This window comes from Ptychodera flava, chromosome 18, assembly GCF_041260155.1.
Source record: "Ptychodera flava strain L36383 chromosome 18, AS_Pfla_20210202, whole genome shotgun sequence".
NCBI classification, from domain to species: Eukaryota; Metazoa; Hemichordata; class Enteropneusta; family Ptychoderidae; genus Ptychodera; species Ptychodera flava.
The window spans coordinates 30,452,431-30,473,430 of record NC_091945.1 but is presented as its reverse complement, the minus strand read 5'-3'; the positions used below and the strand labels follow the sequence as shown (position 1 = coordinate 30,473,430).

At 34.3% G+C, this 21,000-nt stretch overlaps 1 protein-coding gene across 11 annotated transcripts in view; it reads right to left on the bottom strand.

Annotated features, from left to right (window-relative positions):
* The window catches only part of LOC139117353 (diacylglycerol kinase beta-like), a 281,533-nt gene that overhangs the window by 121,146 nt on the left and 139,387 nt on the right, over window positions 1-21,000 (bottom strand). The gene's annotated exons all lie outside the window — the stretch shown is intronic.

The window sequence follows — 21,000 nt, the reverse complement described above, 5'->3', positions numbered from 1 at the left end:
GTACCCACTCATGTAATGTGCACAAAGCGCCCAGCGGAATCTCAATTCTCAGGTGCTAATTATGTCTGTATATTGAACCGCTGATAAATGTACAGTCCCATTGAGCTGCTCCACTGTTACATTTACTGTTGAAACATGTGTAGTAAATTGCTACTTATGGGCAATTTTCAAACTGATTACCCTGTTGTTAATTTTTATGAATGGAACATTATTATAGTAATAGTGCTACACTGATGACCACCTCAAATACATCTAATAAATACGCAAGTGTTCAAGTTAACAATTTGAAAAGAAAAAGGTTGGTGTAGATGATAAATGATGTAGTTGTACAAGAGGTAGTTAAGTCTTCCTTTTGAAAGGGTCTTTAGATTCCTCATAATCCACATCAAATTTAAAGAAGCATGTTGTTCACTTCCGCTGTTCATGTCGCTGCGATGTGGGGTATTACATGTTAACTCACATTTCATTTTCATCATCAGCATCTGTTGCAGAAATTCACTCTCACAAACCCTCGGCCATCTGCCTAGCTTGGATTAACATCCTTGTGGTTTTTGTTTATTGCAGAAATATGATTTCATGGATGCATAATCCTGAGATCAATGATAACTTATGTAATCACGGTCTGTTTTAATTAATTGATGACCATATCACTGCCGTTTATTAATCGCCTCATTATCCCGGTTGTGGCGCTAGCTCTTCCGATGTAAGTCGTTATTGTCATGTCCACATTTCTACTTCATTCATTGTGCCTGCATTCGTATCACTTTCCATCGTTAACACAGTGCCTGCATGCTGACATTTAAGTCAGCTCATGTTTTATTCTGCGTGACTTTCCAATTCTACTTCTGACATATGACTTACACAATCAGAGAAGGGATTGTTTGTTGAGCCACATGTATTTTGCTGGCACAGTGGAATGGAAATAAATTGAAGCATGAACCGGCAATGATCGTATGTGCTTTCTTTAATGGAACACTGTACACAATGTTCTAGTTTACAATGTCCAAGACCTCATTTTTTTCCTAAACTTCAATTTTCAATGAGTATGCCTTTATTTGATAAATAGTCACTGCATTGATACTTTACTATAGAAACTTTTTCATATTGTTTTGAATACCAAACCAAACAGAGGATGTCATTTTTATATCTTGAAAAATGAAAAATAATTTCTCATCATGTTTTTTCACAAAAAGTGTTGTATAATTTGAATAAAATGGGCGAGCTCTATCTTTAAATCTTCCAAAAATAAATTAATGTGTGTGTACATTGTGATTATTAAAAAAAGAGAAAAACAAGGAATTGTTTCATCAGATTAATTAATTCATTCTTTCAAATACTTACTAACATAAGCAATATTGAATTTTATACATTTGTAAGTTACAGGTGATTAATTTTGATCTCTTTTTCTTTAACTTACATTAAAAGAGAAGATATCATGCTTTCTTGCATTTTTAAGATTATTTCTTTGCTATCCAATTTAATTTATTTCTTATATCAAAAGTCAAGATATTGTACTTGCTTGCATTTTAAATCTTCTTTTTACTGTCTAGTTTAGTTTCATTCTTATCAACAGTGCCTTCTTACAGACAAGTTGATCAGTAAAATTGATAAAAATATTTTACTATGTAAACCATCATACTGTGGTATGGTATTATCAAAAGTGTAAAGATCAGTCATGTCTACTTAATGACACTATGATAGTTGCAGAAATGGCTCTACATAGTACATGATAACATGTTACCATGCACTGGCTCTCCTAAAACTGATGTCCCAGTAGTGCAAATTGACAAAAACAAGATGACTCAGCGTAAATATACATGCATTGTTACTGGTACAAATGCACTATGTCAGCTTACACAAACAATGAACTATAAGCACTGCGCTTACCAGCAAAAAGTTACTGTTGCTGCAATGATATGATTCATTGCTAATTTTGCCCATTGTGTTAGAAAGACATGACATTTTTGGTCAGATAGGATTTCCATATCGTTTTCATTTTATTGAAAGAACGATTAATAAACATTTTTAATAAAGTGGCCGGATTTTTTTTATTATGAACAAAATACAATTACATTCTGTTCTTTCATATTTGGTATCCAACATGTAATTGTCAGTATAATTGAAATAAGCTTTAATAAGGTATTTTTCTTTTTTCATCATGACATAAATTTGAAATCACATATTGAGATTTATTTTATGGCAACAAATTTCATTTCATTTTTAATTTTTGCAACAAAAATTAACCTTGTCATTATGTAGATACTAGAATAACTGCAAACAATCTAAAAGAAATTAGTCAAGCCTACAAAAATAGGGTAATATTTTTAATTTTATACAGAAATGAGATGTCAATTTTAATTTTTGCAGTAAATTGAAAAAAAATCAAAAGTAAAAAATTTCAATAGTACCATTTTTAAACAAAAGTAACTATTGGTTCATATTTGTATAGCATTGAGAAAGTTATTTTCATTTCAGTTTTCAATATGTAGGTTAGACACTGAATAAATGCGTATCTCCAATGAACAGCATAATCCATTTTAAATGCTTTATATCTCGTATATCCTATGAATTATGATGTAATATTGGTACTGTTTGGAATTAAATCTTCGCATTACTTACTAGCTCATGTACATTGACAACTGTGAAAGTACACAAAATGTAGCATTTGCATACACTACTCTGGGATATTCTTTTCAGTGACTTTACCTGGTAACAGCCTACTCAGAGATACATTTTCTATCTACACTTGGAAATCACGATAGAAATTGCTTCACTAACATTACATTCCATGTATCTGAAATTTTGCATTTCATTGTCATTCTATGATTCTACGTAAAGTTTTTCACTTTTAAAATCCTTGTTCACTTTTTTTGTAATTTTTCGAGGATTCAGCTCATTGAAATTCAATTTTAATTTGGTATGTGTCAGATTTTTACTTATTTAGAGATGAGATAAAGATTGTCAGTTGAAGGCAAATTACTGTCATCAAACGTTAAAGCTTAGATGAAGATGAGGTACAATTACTGATAAGAAATTACACATTCTGTTTTCAGTTTTGACATCGTTCACAGTTCACAGGTTTTCAAGGTTTTAAAAGTACACATACAATTGACCCCTTTTTATTGTAGAATTACAAAGGTAATCATTTTAATACCTTTGTAATTTTACAATAAAAAGGGGAAATTGTCCATGTACTTTTAAAACTTTGATAAAATATGAAATGTAAACCATATCAAAACTAAAGTGCATCATCAAAATAAATTCCCTCACTAATTATTTATAAACCATATAAGGTATTCTAAGCTACCAATGAACTGAACAGAATAGATTATTCCATCAATGTGATTGATACTGGCTACAATATCATTTTTATGATAACTATGAAATATCAGCCCAAATAAAAAAGATTTGTGGCTAATAAAGTAAGTTATACAATGATATATTGCAGACAGTCTTTGTGAGTTAACTTATACACAAATCCCTGACCTTTGAAATTTCATGGTATAGTGTCAAAATTATCACCTTAAGCAACATGAGTACACAGACCATACATTTAATTTGTGTCACTAAGAGTGTGGGGGTGGGTGAGAAAAGTTATGGACGGCCGCTAATGGAAAAATAAATTTCTATTTTCGTCTAATGTCATCACCTGATATTTCTGCTCTCCACGTGGAACAAAAATGACATGTTTTCACAACTTCAACTTCATATCATTATGAATGACTTTCTTCTTCAGGCAACTGTCTTACCCGTCTTTTCACACAGTTACAAACCGCTGCTTGATCACACTTCATGGACTTTTTGTTTCATAAAAAATTTACAAATACAAATCAGCAGGGGCTGATAAAATTATTCACTGTCATATTTCGGTATCTTTACTGGAATTTTGCTTGCATGTGTTAGGAATATGCTTGTCTAGCTTGTTTCACAGATCCCATGATACTGCTTGTTACATCAATTGGCTCAGCTGACACACAGCAGACAGAAATATTATTGTTGCAGTTTTACACTCTCTGCATTGTTTTCTGTCACATTGTTTTGATATCAGATGCATTACAATGGAATGACTTGCATAAAATATTATCATTATTTGAAAATTCAGCCTATGTTACTGAATGATACTTGATTGGCTCTGAGAAAACACCTGTATCATAAGCTTGTATGGTAGTGGTTACTCAACGGATGACCATATCACAGACACGTCCCAACATCAAACATCATGTCCTGATTTTTATCTGTGATATCTGTTCCATATTCTGTTTTAAAATCTAGCTGTGTTTGCCAATGTCATTTACAGCATGTACTGTATAGACACATATTGATATTCTGACTGAGACAGTACAGAAGTAAAAAACAAGAATTAGAAAGACTTCTTCTACACTGCAATCATAAAGGTCCTCTGCTTTGAAGTCTATTACATTCGCCAGCATTGGGGTCACAACTTGGCATATAGTTGGCCATACAGGGTTGCATGATCTGGCTGCACACACCAGCTGGAGGTGATTTCAAAACCTGGGAGATGAATTTCAACACAGAGTACTGGAAGCTGCACATGTTATGCTTCGTTACCTGGCATTTCAGATGAACCATTGATACTGATTGAAACCGGGGAAACCTTACATAGAATGTACAATAGCCATGGCATATTGAGTGTGTGGACAGTGACTTCTGGAAAATCCGGGTCAAAATCTAGAGCAGTCACCCCATCTTTAATATCCAGGATTTTATATATTTTAAAGTTTAATGGTGTTAGTTTATCAGTAGCAGCTAAGTATAGTTATGGCACAGTATACTCATTAAGGGAAGGGTATATTCCTGGAGAGATACATTATGAGTTATCGGAATAGCAATTAACTGGGCACATAGAAATACAACAGTGGTTACTTGTAAGTCTGGTGATTGCATCATAACGCTCATATATGTTGTTGTGACTTTGAATTTGGTTAAAAGATTTTGATATGAAAATATATAATGCATTTATATGCCGGCTTTATATGTATTTATTCAGTTACATTCATATTCTGTAATGTCAACTTTCAAATCAAACTTTGAAAGTGTTTATTGAATATAAATAAAGACTGGCTTTTAATTGATTTATGCATATGTATCAGCTATTCATATAAAAATTTGATCATACACAGTATTTTTTTAAATATTGTAGATCTCAGCAGAGGGCTTGACTTCTCAATGTAAAATTCCCTATAGTCTTACTATCATTCAGAGTGGATATAAATGTACTGCTCTTCATGACTTGAAATGAACTCAATAATGAACACAACTTTCCATGGTAGGTCCATAAGAGAAGCTTGTATGTCGACGTGTATTTGACGAAAATATTGATGAGAATTAAGCAAAACCCATCTTGCACTGCACCACTGTGGCATACCTTGGATGACAAACTGCTGATACTTTGACTTATTAAACAATCAATCCGATGGACACACTGTGAGTTGTATGCTACATACAATATACACATTCATTATAGCACAACTTTGACCCAACATTTCCAGCTCTTTGACATGGCCTACTTGTTTTACATGTGAGAGCTTTGTAAAGTACAGCAAATGGGTACTTTTAAACTAATAATGAGTACTGAAGAGGAAATATACTTCATACAAATTATCAGTGATAAGTCCAAGTTGTGACTTAATTTTTGCACGTGGACGTGCAGAGATATATATTTTCTGAATTTTTTCAAAATGATTTGTTTTAATCTTAGTTGATGAGGAACCACAGACACAAAACATACATGCAGTATATCAATTAGAGGTAATATGTGTCTAGCATGTACTGACTAAGTCAGTTCTCCTTGGGTACACAATGGATTTCCTGACCAGGCCGGATTACATCCTGTCCAGACCCCCGTTACTCAAAACCTATTTCCTTCCATTGTAACGTAACAATCTCTGCCACAGCACAGAGATCCGATCACCATCAATGTTGAGTTAATTTAAGCCACAGCCACTCTGGTCCTCACACGGAATCTGTGAGATTTGATGCTACATTGAAAATGATTGCCATAGCAACAGCACAGGGTTGAACACAGTGTTATTATCTTGCAGGAAGTTGCAAAAAGCTTGGAGCCAGTGATGGTTAGAACTGCATCATATTTTCATCATATTCTCTCATCCGTTGAATTCATTAGGAGTTCACTTAAAACATACGGTATTCCTACCGTCCATTACTGGGAAATAAAAATGTTCCTTTTTTAACTTAATAAGGAGGCGTTTCTTCTTACTTACCCCTCACAACCAATAAGATTCAATTTTACAGCTGTTTTCATGTTGATTTGAAATCATTTGCCATTATTATTATTATGGGAGGGGCATTGCAGCCACAAAGACTACACCCTACATTTTGTCCTAACATCCTAGTACCTAAGACATTCATCATCCTTGTGATGGCTCACTTTGGTTTAGCCCTATTATGTTGTATTGTTGTTGTTGGACCTTATACATACACTATAGGGTGAGCAGGTTCAAATGTTGTACAGAGCATAATCCCTGCTCTCTCTCTTTTGACCTGGTGCATTACTGTGTCTTATTTTCTTTGGTTGATAAATTGTATCTAATATTCAATAATTAATTATGTTAAATTTAACACTTTCCATCACTGCATGGCAAGGTACATCTCAATAGTCAAATTAACTGACTGTATACACAGACCACGGTATCTCTCTCATAATGGACTCATGCTTTCAGTTTTTCATGGTTTTTATTGAAATGTCCTAATTCACCAATTGTTATACAAAGAAGTATTCCACATGCCAAAGGGGGCTGGTAGGTTTGTCCAGGCAGATGTTCATAATCTGCATGTAGAATAATAAATATTGTGCCATTATGCACATACTTCACACCAATTAACACCTTGATTAGGGTCTTTCAAAACAAGTTGTCCAATAAAGAACTGACCATATGTATATACCTGTATTTGTCATCATACCGTATATTCATAGGAACATGTGCAATGGGCATTCCTCAAAGTACATTTCCAGGGAAATTAGCTGTATAATGGATGCAGCCCATAAGAGTTTTGCTGTCTCTTGATTTTCTTCATACTTGTGAATAATGGCAAATACTTCAATCAAAATGATACAATTTGATCTAGATTGAGTATTATGATTGAGTTGCTGTTTTTCACTTGAAATGTTGTTTTTGTTTGTTATGGCTCAAGAGGATAAACACAAGCTGAGCTCCATTATTTCCTGGCTGTAATTTTGTCTTGGGGCAACCAATGAACACTCCACTTGCATCATACAGGTGACGTGTCCTCAATGTATACATCTTCACTCTTGCATGTTTTTTCAATCAATTTCTCTCTTCCCAGTGGGCAACTCCATCCCCATCATCCAAACAAATTGAAATTAAACCAAAACAGTCAGGGTTAATCCTATTTCAGTTCAGAGTACAAGCGAGAAAGACAAGCGTCTTTAAATATTTTTAACATTCATCAGGATCGGTAATACCTAATGGCATAGTATGAACATTTGTCCATGTTATAATCAAACATTTATATTTTTAAAGATTCATCATACCAATGTACTAAAATTGTGGATCCCTATGACACTGATGCTGCGATGGTATGTTGGAAGGACACAAAGGGAAACTGGCATGAAAATGATAATCCAGAGATGTTCAGAAGTTTTTTAGTTGAACTTTTAATAAGGCTCTGTCAGATTAACAAATGGTAGAAGTATTTTATTAGGAAGCTGGAAAAACCCCAGTAAAATTATAACATTAATTAGATTTAATTGAAGACTGATTTCTGTAGCTTAGAATTCACCATATCATATTAATAGGAAAGGAGATTATCACTCCATATGGACATACCAGTTCACAACTGAATTTTAATTCAACAGTATTTGTTTAACCCTTTGCACCCTGACCCCCTGGTACTCTATGACATCATCGGACATTTCTGTCCGAGCCGGGTTCAAAGGGTTAAATTCTCTTTGATTTTGATCGCTGTGTCAAGAGACAAGCAATCTTCACAGCTTTCATCAATATCACTGATCACCAATATGGAATGACTGTCATCATCTTCCTTGCAGATACCTTGAAATCATGATATGACATCATTGTGTCTTTATCAATCATCTCTTACATCTGACCTTTGCCCTTCGCTCCCCCTCAACACTTACAACACCTTGGTGATTTTACAATCATCATTCTTGGCTTGACTGGCCTATTTGAGGGAAAGGTTGCATGTACATGTATTACACTTCATTACATTTGTTGATCACTAGAGGGCGCTATGTAAAATATCTTTTTCTCAGCAGTACTCTCTAAATGCAAATAAATACTCTAGATTCTCCTAGTAAATCAATTTATAATTTTATCAAGATTAGGAGAGTTCATATTTTGTATGATGATTTCTGGATAAATTATACTCAAGGACAAGAATTTCACCAACCCAAATGAATTTTGATGTTATAATTTCAAAACAGTACAGCTGAGTGCCAGATGATGGTGTAGCAATGCAGGGTACACACCTTTTAATTTATCATTGTACAAATTAAATCAGCAAAATGTAATTTGTTGAACTTTTGCCGATAGCAACAGAAGGATCTCAGTATAGCAGACATGTCTGGTATCTATAACAACAAATATTCACAGGATTATTGTGTTATTAAAATTTTTCACTGCTGGTTTAATAAAACCCCATCATTCTGAGGAATTTTGCAATGCTGCATTGGTATCTTTTAATGTTAATTAGCAAAGGATAATAACTCCACAAATTACACATTGTTTTCTATGATGGAAACCCTCAGGAAAATGCACTGCTAAGACTGTAAAATTTGATGCCTGCTACAGGCAATGACCTGTGACCTCATTTGCATATATAAATGATGGTATGGATGAACTTGCATCCGTAGCCATTACGGTCTGTCACAGGGGGGATTACAAATGGTTTTACTCATAGTAAATCATGCTGATGTGGATCAATGCCATATGAACTCTACATGAGCAGGACAGCAGGTCAGATGAGCATATTGAGGTACATGATCAGGTCATGTAGATCAGCCAAATGTAGACAGTCAAACGCAGAACACTGTCTATTCTTGTTTTCTTGTTTCTGATTTGTGTACTTCAGATCATACAATGATGAATTCATATTCAGAAATTTACCATAATACAGATTTAGAAGTGAAATCAACAGTGTTATAATCAAGTATTGACATTCAGTTCAGATACAGTATAATTTCTGGGATATCTATTTTTTTGATAAATGGGTTTCAGCAAAACACTTTCAAACATTTTTCAGTTTTTATCCAGGTCACTACTGATTTTAACATACAATGATTATATTGACTGGAATTAACAATGTCTCTCCTTTGATGTTAGCTTTGAGCTTTGGGTCACCTTTTTACAACAAACAAACACAGTGTTGAAGTGCGCTTCTCAATGATGTGTAGCAGAATTTTCAATGCTGCCCTCTAGTGGTCGTTTTGTATGGCCATATTGCTGTTGTGTACACTGCCGAGAGTGGCAGTAAGTACAAATTATGAGTTACGAAGACAAAATAGAAATCAGTCATATCAGTAACTTTAAACAACTGTAAATATTTTTCATTTTTCAACTTGAAAATCAAAACTGAGCTCAAAACCACTTCACTTTTCATAAACCTCTCCTTTCTAAAAACATGGCATTAAAAGGTAAGAAGAAAGTTCAGATTTTTTAAGTTCATCTGGTGAAGTACCACACTTTGAACTTACAAACATTTCAAAAAAAGCAAAACATGACATGGACAAGGCTAAGCTCTACAATAATTCACAACTTTATTTGCTTGTTTGCTATATTTATTTATGATAAAAAGCAACAGTTATACAAAATGAATATACCTATAAGAAGATGAGAGGCAAGTTTCTCCAGGTGTCAAGGACATGACCACTTTTGAGTTGCTGAGACACCTCTGACCCTTTCACAACCATGTTTTTGTCCTTAACCTATTGTTATCGATGGACCTTTTTTGTATGTCAACTGCAAGTCATAGTTTTCCTTTCCAAAGCATGTTGAACGTTCAACTAGCCAACACAGAATCCCTATGTGTACAATGCATTGTTATTTTTTACTTTTTGCCCAGAGTAAAATTCATTTTTCAACGCTTAAAAATGCAGTCTATATATGCACAGGCTGACAAGACAAGCTGCATACTGTGTATCTTAATGAAACTGTAGCTACCATTATACGGAAAAATAGTGAAAAAAATCATCAAAATTTGAGCTACCATTCAAATGACAGCTGGGATTAGTATGTATTAGGTGTGTTTCTCATCAACAGCTGCTTATCAATTATTGTGCAGAGCTTTGTTAACAGCTTACAAAATGGGTGCCACTTGAAATCAACATATATGTGATTTGCATATGGTACATATTTCCATATATAAAATTTCACCAATCCTCATGTAAGTTTACTGGAACTTTCTAAAGGGCAGATGGTTCTATAAACAATGCAGTGAAGCTTTTCTCTTATAAAATCAGTAACATAATCACTTTCGTATCTTACTCTTGTGCACAGGCATTGATACCATTATTTAATACAGCCTTCAAATTATGTAAGATAGAATCACTTCTGAGCAAATTTAAAGAGGATGAAACATTCATGAGCTGTACATTAGGTAGTGAGGACTCCACTATTCATGCAAATAATACCTATGCCATTGTTACAGTTTACATTTCTCATGACAAGATTGATGAATCTGATATCATGTCATCAAATTCTCAATGTTTGAATGTTCTAGAATGCTTGAACAATCCAGAGCAGAGAGATTCTGCTATAGATAATTTCCCTGAGTCTTGTACTGATTTTCAAAATGCAGTGTAATTTCCATTGCTTTTAAAAATCTAATTGTATTATGTGGAGACTTTTCTGATTTTATATTCTTTCTGGTTGAAATTTTGCTTTCCTGCCGCATGGAAAAGAGGCAATGTCGATGCAAAGGAAGAAGTAGGTCATACCTTGGGAAAGGCACTTAGAAATGAAACATGTTGCTGAATTTTTCAACTGTATTTGCATAACAGGACAATTGAGGACAACTTGAAAAGTGTTGAACCGCGCCCTCTATAGGCCACTTACAGAAATCACATTTCAAAGGCATGATTCACTGCATTAAAATTTGAAAAGTTGAAATTTTAACATGATTAATGGTCAAAATACTGAACCAGATTTACAGAAGAGAGGTGCCTTCCTCATAACTTTGCATCAACTATTACACACGAACCACAGATAAAATGAATTATCTTTTACTGCTTTGCTGATATTAGAAATAAATTTCCCTGTCAAATATGTAAAAAGCAGAGTGGCTTTTGCAACATTTTTATGAAGATAACACAGTTAAAAGAGTTGAAAGTACACTAGAGATCTGTGGCTCACACAAGCCTACACTATTATTTCAGTCGGCTCAGAACTTTCTGAATGGTGAATTACCCCACTGCTCCCTGTCTCAGCTGGAGTCTACTTAGCCTAAATTTTCACCTGACCTACTTCTGAAAAGCAAAAAAAAACCACTAATTCAATAAATAGCGTAGGTGGAACCCCTCGGTGGAAATTTGCCACAATCTGTCTGGTAATCTCTTTGCCTAGTTATCTGAATTCATTTGGTTTGAGTCACACTAGGGCTTAAGTTGTCCTAGATTAATGCATTGGGCAAGGGGATCACACCTATTTTGAAAGATAGAGGGCACTGCTCTGACTTCTGCACGCTGCACATCCTTTCCTCTGACCAGAGATTATTCGGTATGCCATTTAATAGTGACTTTACACATGATAATGGTCAAGATCATTATCAAACAACATTTGCAAAATATGTTTCAAAGCCGTTAGAAATTGGAAACACCCATGAGGAAAATCCTAAAACCTACAGAGAATATCTTGAAAATTCTGGTGTTTTGTTTACAAAAAATTAAATATTAGATGGTGGTAAAAATTATGGCTTGGCTTTTTCAGTACAGTACTTACAGGACAGCTTTAATCTTGCTTAGTTTTCCCTTTTTAAGGTGAATGAACCCTTCTCAAAACATAGGGCCAAAGTCCCTGAAGCTACTACAGACATGGATACAAAATTAAGTATTTCCTGACTCTATGAAATTATCTCACTTAGGTCATCCTAGGGACTTGTAAACCAAATATTATATAATGCTGTCTGACCAGCGGTTTTGAAAAAACAAGCGACTCAACAGTTGACAAAGCTCTGCTGTGTTATGTAGAGAATAACCTTTTGTGACACATGTATTGATGAAGAAGGTGGATATCTTTGATAGCTCATTTCAGGATGACCTGACCAAAAATGGAAAAAAATTCCGTAAAAATACAGATTTGCATATTTCAACAGACTACCGGTATATTAGTCTATAATAGCAAATAAACGAGAGTTAATTACATTCTAATTAAAAGTAAACAAGACTTGCTTAAATCAAGATTTACGTCATAAAAAAACAGCATATCTGTCAGGTTATAAAGAATCTTGAGCTGGTTATCTTTTAATATCAGTATTTTCATTCTATTAACCAAGCACATTTTAACTTTCAAATTAACATTGTAAGTAAGTTCTGTTTAATAAGTTGAGACTGTACGTACTCAGAGAAAGCACACTGAAGAGACAAATGTTTGAAACTTAAGAAGTTCAAGGTCATCAAAAGCATCATAAGGAATCATGTTACACTTTCATTGCACTGTTTACACAGATTGCATAATTGCTATAAATAGCACATGAGGAATCTTACAGCCTAGCTTTACCATAAAAACCCAATCACTTTGACCACTCTTTTAATTGACCACTCTATATTTTTCCTCAAAAAGTAATCTTATTTTATCCTTACCAAGTCAACCATAAATGGAAATTAGAACTTTCTCTATCTCTATTTATTTGACCACCCTATCTAGACAAACTATTATGAACAATTTCTTTTAGATAACATAAATGGTGGTTCAGAATATATCAAAGTTGGGATGCAGGAAAGTTGCCTTTACATGTTTTAATCCTCAATTCACTATGAACTGTCAAAAAAAGTTGAACTCTCTGATAATTCCACACTAAAATTATTTTGGCTTTGATGATTTCCTAATTAATTCAATTATTTAAAAACATATTAATTATTTTTTTCTGGGTGAATTGATAGGGTTTATACAGTACAAGAATTACATACAATGTAAGTCAAACTTTAACCAAAAATGACAAAAAAATTCCTTAAAAATACACATTTGCATATTTCATCACAATTTGAACAAATCTAAGTTGGGTTATCCTTAGGGACCTGTATACCAAATAACAAAGCTGTCTGACCAGCGGTTATGAAGAAGAAGATTTTTTACCAAAAACACCTTTTTTGGCATTAATTTGCCTATTTTCAACAATATCAAAAAATCAAAAAAAAATAGTTTCTCAAAATCATATTTTTCATCTACACAACAAATATCAAATCAGTAAGTACTGCGGTTCTCAAGATATTTGAGTGGACGGACGCCTCACAAACGGACATACATACATACATACATACATACATACATACATACATACAGACTGACGACGGACGCCGGACGGATACCCATCCCAATAGCTTCTATAGACTATAGTCTATAGTAGCTAAAAACACCTCTTTCAGGTCACTTAATTACACCAACACATGCAAATTAAGGCACATTGTTGAACTTCGATGACAAAAGAATCTAATTCTGATGGTATGTTTTAACCTTGGTTATTTGATTGAGAGATCTTTTTTCTCTTATGGAAACATGTATTAACAACCAACACAGAGATTAACTTTTTTTTGTGATTTTGAATCTACAACTGATTTTAAAGGTGGTTGACAGAAGATTGTGCAGATTTCAATTCTTGTTATCTGCGTTACATATAAACACAACAACATTGGAACAGTCACATCTCCATCTGAACCAGAATAACAACCTACATGTCAATATACTTAAAGGCGGAGCCTCCCTTTAAAAGGACGCCAAGGTATGGCGGCGTTCACTGTGTAAGTGGACACCAAACAGGCAACACGCGGGCACACGCTCCAGAAAATGCCACTTTTTAGTTTCTTCGGCCGCAAAAACACAGACAGACTGCCAAGTGGTCAGTGTTAAGTTGCTACCGATCAAACTCTGTGGTTGTATTCAAAGTTTAACGCGACTGGAAGACAATTTTTTAGGAAATTCGAGCGTTTGTGGTGGGGAATCAGTGACCGTTGGCGATTTGAACCGACCGTCAATCAAAAGCTTGCATAAACTCTGTTTGCAGGATTAGCAAAATGTGAAAAAGGTTGAGATCAGTTTGTGTAATTAATGTTATAGAAATCAAACATCATACTGGCCATGTGTTTGACTGGGAGGAGAACTCCACTAATGCGAGAACCTGGGATTGAAAAGTGCGGCTTTAACCAATGCCGCAAATGCGTGTAGGTTTCTCTCTTTCTAATCAACCATAACTTTGTTAATTTCTCTTTCTCCAGATGGAACAAACAAGCAATTACCAGCAGAGTTATTATCATGACCTCATCTGAATTTCTCCATGATGAAAAGTGTTTATCTTGGGATGCTAGATTTCAGGGCCAAACACTTGAGATGTATCACCATGTTGTATTGAATATGCTGCAGAAAAAAAACCACACTACATGTACATACTAATGATGCATAGTTTGTTGCATGAGTAGTCTGTATTGGGGGTTAGAATCAAATTAGAGGTATTGCAATTTTGCTGGTTTTTTTCCAATACATGGACATATGACTGTGATATATTGCATGTCCTTTTTCATAGGATAACTGACATACTTGAACTTTAATGTATTTTTGAGTCGTTACAAGTAGAGAATGCTAATGTGTCATCTTTCTCCCTTCATGCTGTCCACTATGGCCTACATGTATGTTGAGTGTGGTGGTCATAGTAACGGCAGAGAGGTGCTGCTGATGACATCCTGTCCAAACTTGTTAAGGCAACAGTATCACAAATGTGTTGTTTGATGGCTTATGTGATACGCATGAGATGAGTTGTCATGGGTCGGTAAAAGAGTGAAAATAATGATAAAGTGATCAGTTTGACGAGAAATATTAATAATGGAGCATTCCTGCTGCGATGGAATTCCCTCTGAGGGTTGTGAAATGACAAAGAATTGCTGGTCGCATGATATGAAGGATATGCCGTTCATTTTTGACAGTAAATTGCTCTCTATTCAGTGGCACATTTCAAAGTGAAATAATGGCATGACAGAGCTTGTTCACAAATATGAGAGTGATGAGCAGTTCTGATGATGGCTTCGGTGACAATCCTCACTATGTACTTGTCACAAATTAAATTTTATATGAACACAATTTGACAACCAGAATGCACGCAACTGAAACCCAACCAACACATTGATAGATACCAATCTAAAACACATGGACTGTCTGTTTGATTAAAAAACTAATAATATAAATACACTGAGAAAAGCACCGTCTGCTATATCTGTTCTGCATCAATTCTGAACAAATATTGCTGCCCACCTGAAAGATGATATTATATTGATGCCATCTGTGGACACATTTTCCGGAGAACTACTTTAACAGGCTACCTAACCAGAAATAATTTTCTTCTTTTTAAGTTTCAATGAAAAGAGGAAATGCCCATAGTCATATGATCATGGTACATATATTATTTTACTCCCACTTTCCTGTAGATCAGTTTTTCGTGGTTTTACTCAACGGAGTAACAACATCCACTTCTTGTGACAAAAATGCTCTGTCTCACATTTTTTCACACTTCTGTTACACATCCGGCCGCCTACACACTAATGCCGTATTATGTTTTCATGGCATGGAATAATATTTCACAGGCTGCACACTCAACACCGGTGACTATGACATATTTATTGGCGGAAATCAAAACCGACTCTACCCATGTGAAACTGTTGCAAAGTACACTTGTTTGTCGCCGATTGTATATAACTAATGGTAAACTGATTATATGGATGAGGACAGTTAAATGAAAGTTCTCCATTGGAATGCTAGGGTCAATATTTTCAGGTGATTTGCACTGCCAAGGTTGATGTGCATACTGCATATATTCTAATCACCAGCTCTGTAAACCAGTTTATATCAAATCTAACCTGTACGTTTCCATCAGCACCATGCATAACACAGCCTCACGGGCACAAAAGAGCAGATTGGCAGCACTATCCAGTTTTGTTATGGACATTCTGGGGGCATCATATCTGACAGCTTGAGCAGGGGTCAGAGACTTATGTAATGCCTTGGGCATGAGAGATTTTTCTTTTTCTTCCAATTAGACTGGGAACACAGCAGTTTTGCAGTAATTTCTGCTATAGAGTCATTATTACTCACCTAAACAGTAACACAAATAAAATGTGAGCTTACATACAGTGAATAAGATACATCATCCATGTACAGCATGCCAGCTAGATTCACACACTGACCATTGCTAATTATTAGAATTTTAGATATTTGAAGATGAAGTGAGAACATATTATTAGCAAGACAGAAATACAGGTCCATACCATATAAATCACTCAATAGTTTTGTTTTCATTCAACCTTGGAAGTCATAAAAATACCATACTAACAATATCACGGTAATTTAATCAGACTGCTATTTGTAGTATGCATCATACAAAGTATAAAAGTCATGCATGTACGTCAATGGGATCTAGAGAACTTGTTGTACGTGGACATGAATATGTAGTTGACTTTCATGTTTCAACACAGCTGTGACTTTTTGACAACATAAGTGAGTAATACGTGTTTGTGCAATGTAATACAAACCATGTGAACACGTTCTACTCCTACAAGAATAAAAGCCTCACATTTTTTCCATGATTCAGCTGTGAAGAAGTATCTTGTTTATTTTTGAATCCATCACCTCCTCTGTCTATTGTACCAGTACACAGGTATTCTATGCGTAAATTAGCATGCACTGGAATATTCCTACATAAACATCACACTAAAATAATGCTAACATCAGAAAAATTACAAACCATTACATTGTAGTACTAGATCACAATAGGCAAGAGTAGTTTGTGCGTATGACATAAAAAAGTTGAACGGTCCCCATTGATCAGGCTTGGGGATCTCTGAAACCCAAGTAGTAGCTATGGTTACTGTTGTTTTCTTGGTTGTATTTTGTAGCTAGTAGGATATCTCTTTCTTTGCTACTCATTAATTCTGCATGATTAGGTCTAGACACGCCATTTTGATCAAACTAAGGTTTGAACAAAAAGTGAGATAGGTATGTGATGTGAACATTTGATGTGAACATTTTCACTACATGTTTGCAGGATTTGTTCCACATGCTGTGTTTGACAACACAGTGATTAATCTTCTCTTCTTCTTCATTGAGGATTCAAAAGAAAGCCGTGGAAACACTGCATTTACCTATCCAACATTTAAACCATCGTAAAAACCTTAGTTCATGATCTTGATGTCTTTTTACCCCACATATTCTATGACAGAAAGCTTTCAATGGCAGTTGGCAGTTGCACAGTCTTACAAACACCAAGCATATTACCATACTTCGCATTTGACTAACACACAGACATATTTAGATAAACATATCTAATGATATTAACAAATTCCTTTTGATGTTTCTCCTCCTTTTTAGGGCATGAATGACAGAAAGATTTCTTCTTGTTAGTGATGTGCAGTAATTTAATTTTCAGGTTTATAATTGCTTGTATTGTGAAATATCCAATTTTTCTTGAAGTTGACTTCAAAATTAAGACGCGACTTTAAAACACACACCTAGACAGATTTTAATTAGCAGACTTTGATCTAATTACTCCTAGAACTTTTCAGCTCGACACAAAGTCTTCGGAATAATATAACTGATATAATAGAAACTATAATGGGTTCATTACCTGCAGACACCATAAAGCGTCTGTTACCTGAGGGAAAGTTGTCGGTAAACTAGGCATATCAACATTGCAGACATACAGATTTTTTAAACCACTTAACCTCTTAATGATACAGAATTTTCCTCCTGGCAAAACTCAGCACATAAGATTTCTTTGCCAAATGTTGATATGTCCTAGCTAATTATACAAAATGACCTGTAGTTCTGTTTTCTAAATATGTAAATCTCCTGAGTTATGATTATATTACAAATTCAAGATGAATTTGGTGAAGATGTTTTGTGATCTGAAAAAGTTTCCTGTAACAAGCCTAGTTGGCAAGATTGTGACATTTCTCTAGACAAAACATGAAATATTGTGATAAACACACTAATAAATCTCGATAACATGGGAACTTTATCACAGTAGTGCAAACCAATGCATAATTGATAAGGACAAAACAAAATAGAGTACAACCAGGGTTCAACATATACAATTCCATTCTGTCTTAATAACACAAACGCTCTTTCCATGCAAGAATATCCGTAATGTTTTAGTTGGGAATGATTTTTAGAAAAACTGTCACTTTTTTATCAGCATAACCTGTGATCTTCAATAACTTCATGTATTGTTGCAAGCAGAATGCTGAAATACAGCCTAGTATTCTAGTAAAGCACAGATAACCCAGAAATCAGGATGTATTTAACTCAGCTCTACCAATATGGTAAAGTTGACACCTCATACATCAGTGTTTGTTAATTGGTTATATGGTAATGTAGACCTCAAAATTTGAAGGGATACAAATCATGGTACAGTCGTACTGTACACATGAAATTTTTAAATATACCGAACACAGAAATTAATGAATGCCACTTGTACTTTCCTTTGACAGAGATTGTAAAGCTCTGCTGGCTATATAATGGTTTTCATTAGTAGTGTATTCAATCTATATACATTAAGTATACACATTGGTATACATGAAAAAAAGCCTTGTAACTCTGTGTTTCCAAGTACAATTGACAGTTGATTTCATTCAGTATGTGTCAAGAGTTGATTGGACAATTAAAAGTTTTGAATTTTCATCAGCCAATTCGGAAAAGTCAATTATTGTGCAGATACATGCAGAATTGTATTTCTGAAAATCAAAAGGGTGGATTTATTTCTGTCAAAGCCAGAAAAATAATGACTTGAGTCGGTGGCGTTTGAATGTTTGCTGAAATAAAAGCAGGTGGCAATGCAGTTTCTATCTGGGATTATGAGAGATTTCCAATATTTGAATGCATTGATTATGAACACTGGCAATCAATGACAACATTACATCAAAACTATAGATGTCTTAGGCTGCTTATTTCAACAACACAGGAGCCTTACTTTACTCTATAAATAGACAATGATTATGTAAAATTTATTGATGGCTAACTCAAGTCAGTGTTGAGGGCTGATGTGAAATTACCATTGAATTCTGCAACTGTTTCTCTTTTATTAATGTTCCTGGTTCAGAGAAGTAGGCCTTTTTATGAGCAATATTTCATCATTTGCTTTGTCCATAACTTGTCCACTCATTTCTTTCTCTATTTTCTTGCATTGTGAATGCAAGCATCCCCTGCTGTCGGATATTATACAATTTTAAATATTTACAGATGGCATTAAGAGTTACTGCTTGTCTCAAAACAAGGTGCCAGCCAGACGATAATGGATCAACGACAAACACTCACCAATGAAATTAAGTTTCACGCGTCAAGTTTGCTTATCCATCAATTTAGTGAGGGAAATTGAAAGATGTGGGTTTGGAGCTTAAAATGCACTGGCTTTCCACTCGGCTGATTCCTTCTCTTTGTAGCCTTATGTGTAATGTAATAGAGAAATGGTGGTGACCTCATTGTTGATGGTTTGGATGAGTACTTGACCGGGAAATTGAGGTCAGCAGGTTAAGTCTGCTCTGACTCGCGTTGTGATTGATATGCTTTTTAAAAATGCCATCTAACTTGCATTTGAACAATAAATAGCCTAGCATTTAAGGTAGGCATTTGTAGGAAATATATGGAGCACTCTTTAATCAATGGCTGTCAAATTATAGCTGATATTAGTATGCTTGTCTGGCAACCATAAAGATTCAACAGATGACTACGCTATTAATTAGTGTGAATTATATGTATAAGCAAGGCCTAATGATTTTTGCCATTCTTATGCACAAGACTGTAAAATTCAGTTTTTTTGGATTGCTTTTTATTCAAACATTCAATGACCAACTCTATGGAAAGTTACAATGCTTCCGCAACTTTCCCTATGTGGAAAGTGATGAGCTATACAGTATCAAAAAAAAGAAGAAAAATTAACATGCGTTCTTTTGTTAGTTAATTCAACTATATACAATGTATGTATGATGGAACTGCATGTACCATTTCATGAACTCAAACAAAATTTAATGAACCATTGTTGGTTGAATTAAATAATTTGATAGGAAAGTCATGCGGCTATTTAAGCCTATATATTTGACAAATTTATTGAAAATTTTCTTCTGGAGTTTTCATCCTAAATACATATGATATAAACAATTTACATTATCTCTTGAAAATAAGCTTTATTAATATTAATATGTGTTTATTTTAGCCAGATCTATGGCAATGAATCCAAATTCCAAAGAGATCATTATTAACACTGTCATTTCCTTTGAATCAACATATCAGTAATCTAATGAGAAAATCTAGATGTATTCCTTCTTTTAGAACTATTCTCTTGAGAACCATGTCTGATTTGAAGATACTGATAAAGACATGTACCGGTAAATACACCTCATAGTGTATACAATACTTGAATCTCACAGCACTTTATTATAGGCAGCTGTATTAAACTAGATTATTCAATGTTTTCTAGTTGCATGCCTAAAAATGTTTTAAATCTGACATTTATGAATGGCATTTTTCATCAAGTATTGGTATTGTGAGGATGATAAGGTTTTATGAAGACGTTTTTCTTCATCAAAGAAATAAAGCAAAACTGATAGTCATCTGTCTTAAAATACAACAAAGAAATGAAAGTTTCCATCAAATCACAGCTGCAAGTTCTTTTATATTTTGAAAGTTAGAAACTGAACAACAGACAGTTTTCAAAAGATTTCAAAGGGTTGATATTATTTCAACAAAAATCATTTTAAAGCTAGTTGGAACAGATTCCATACAGGAAAAATTA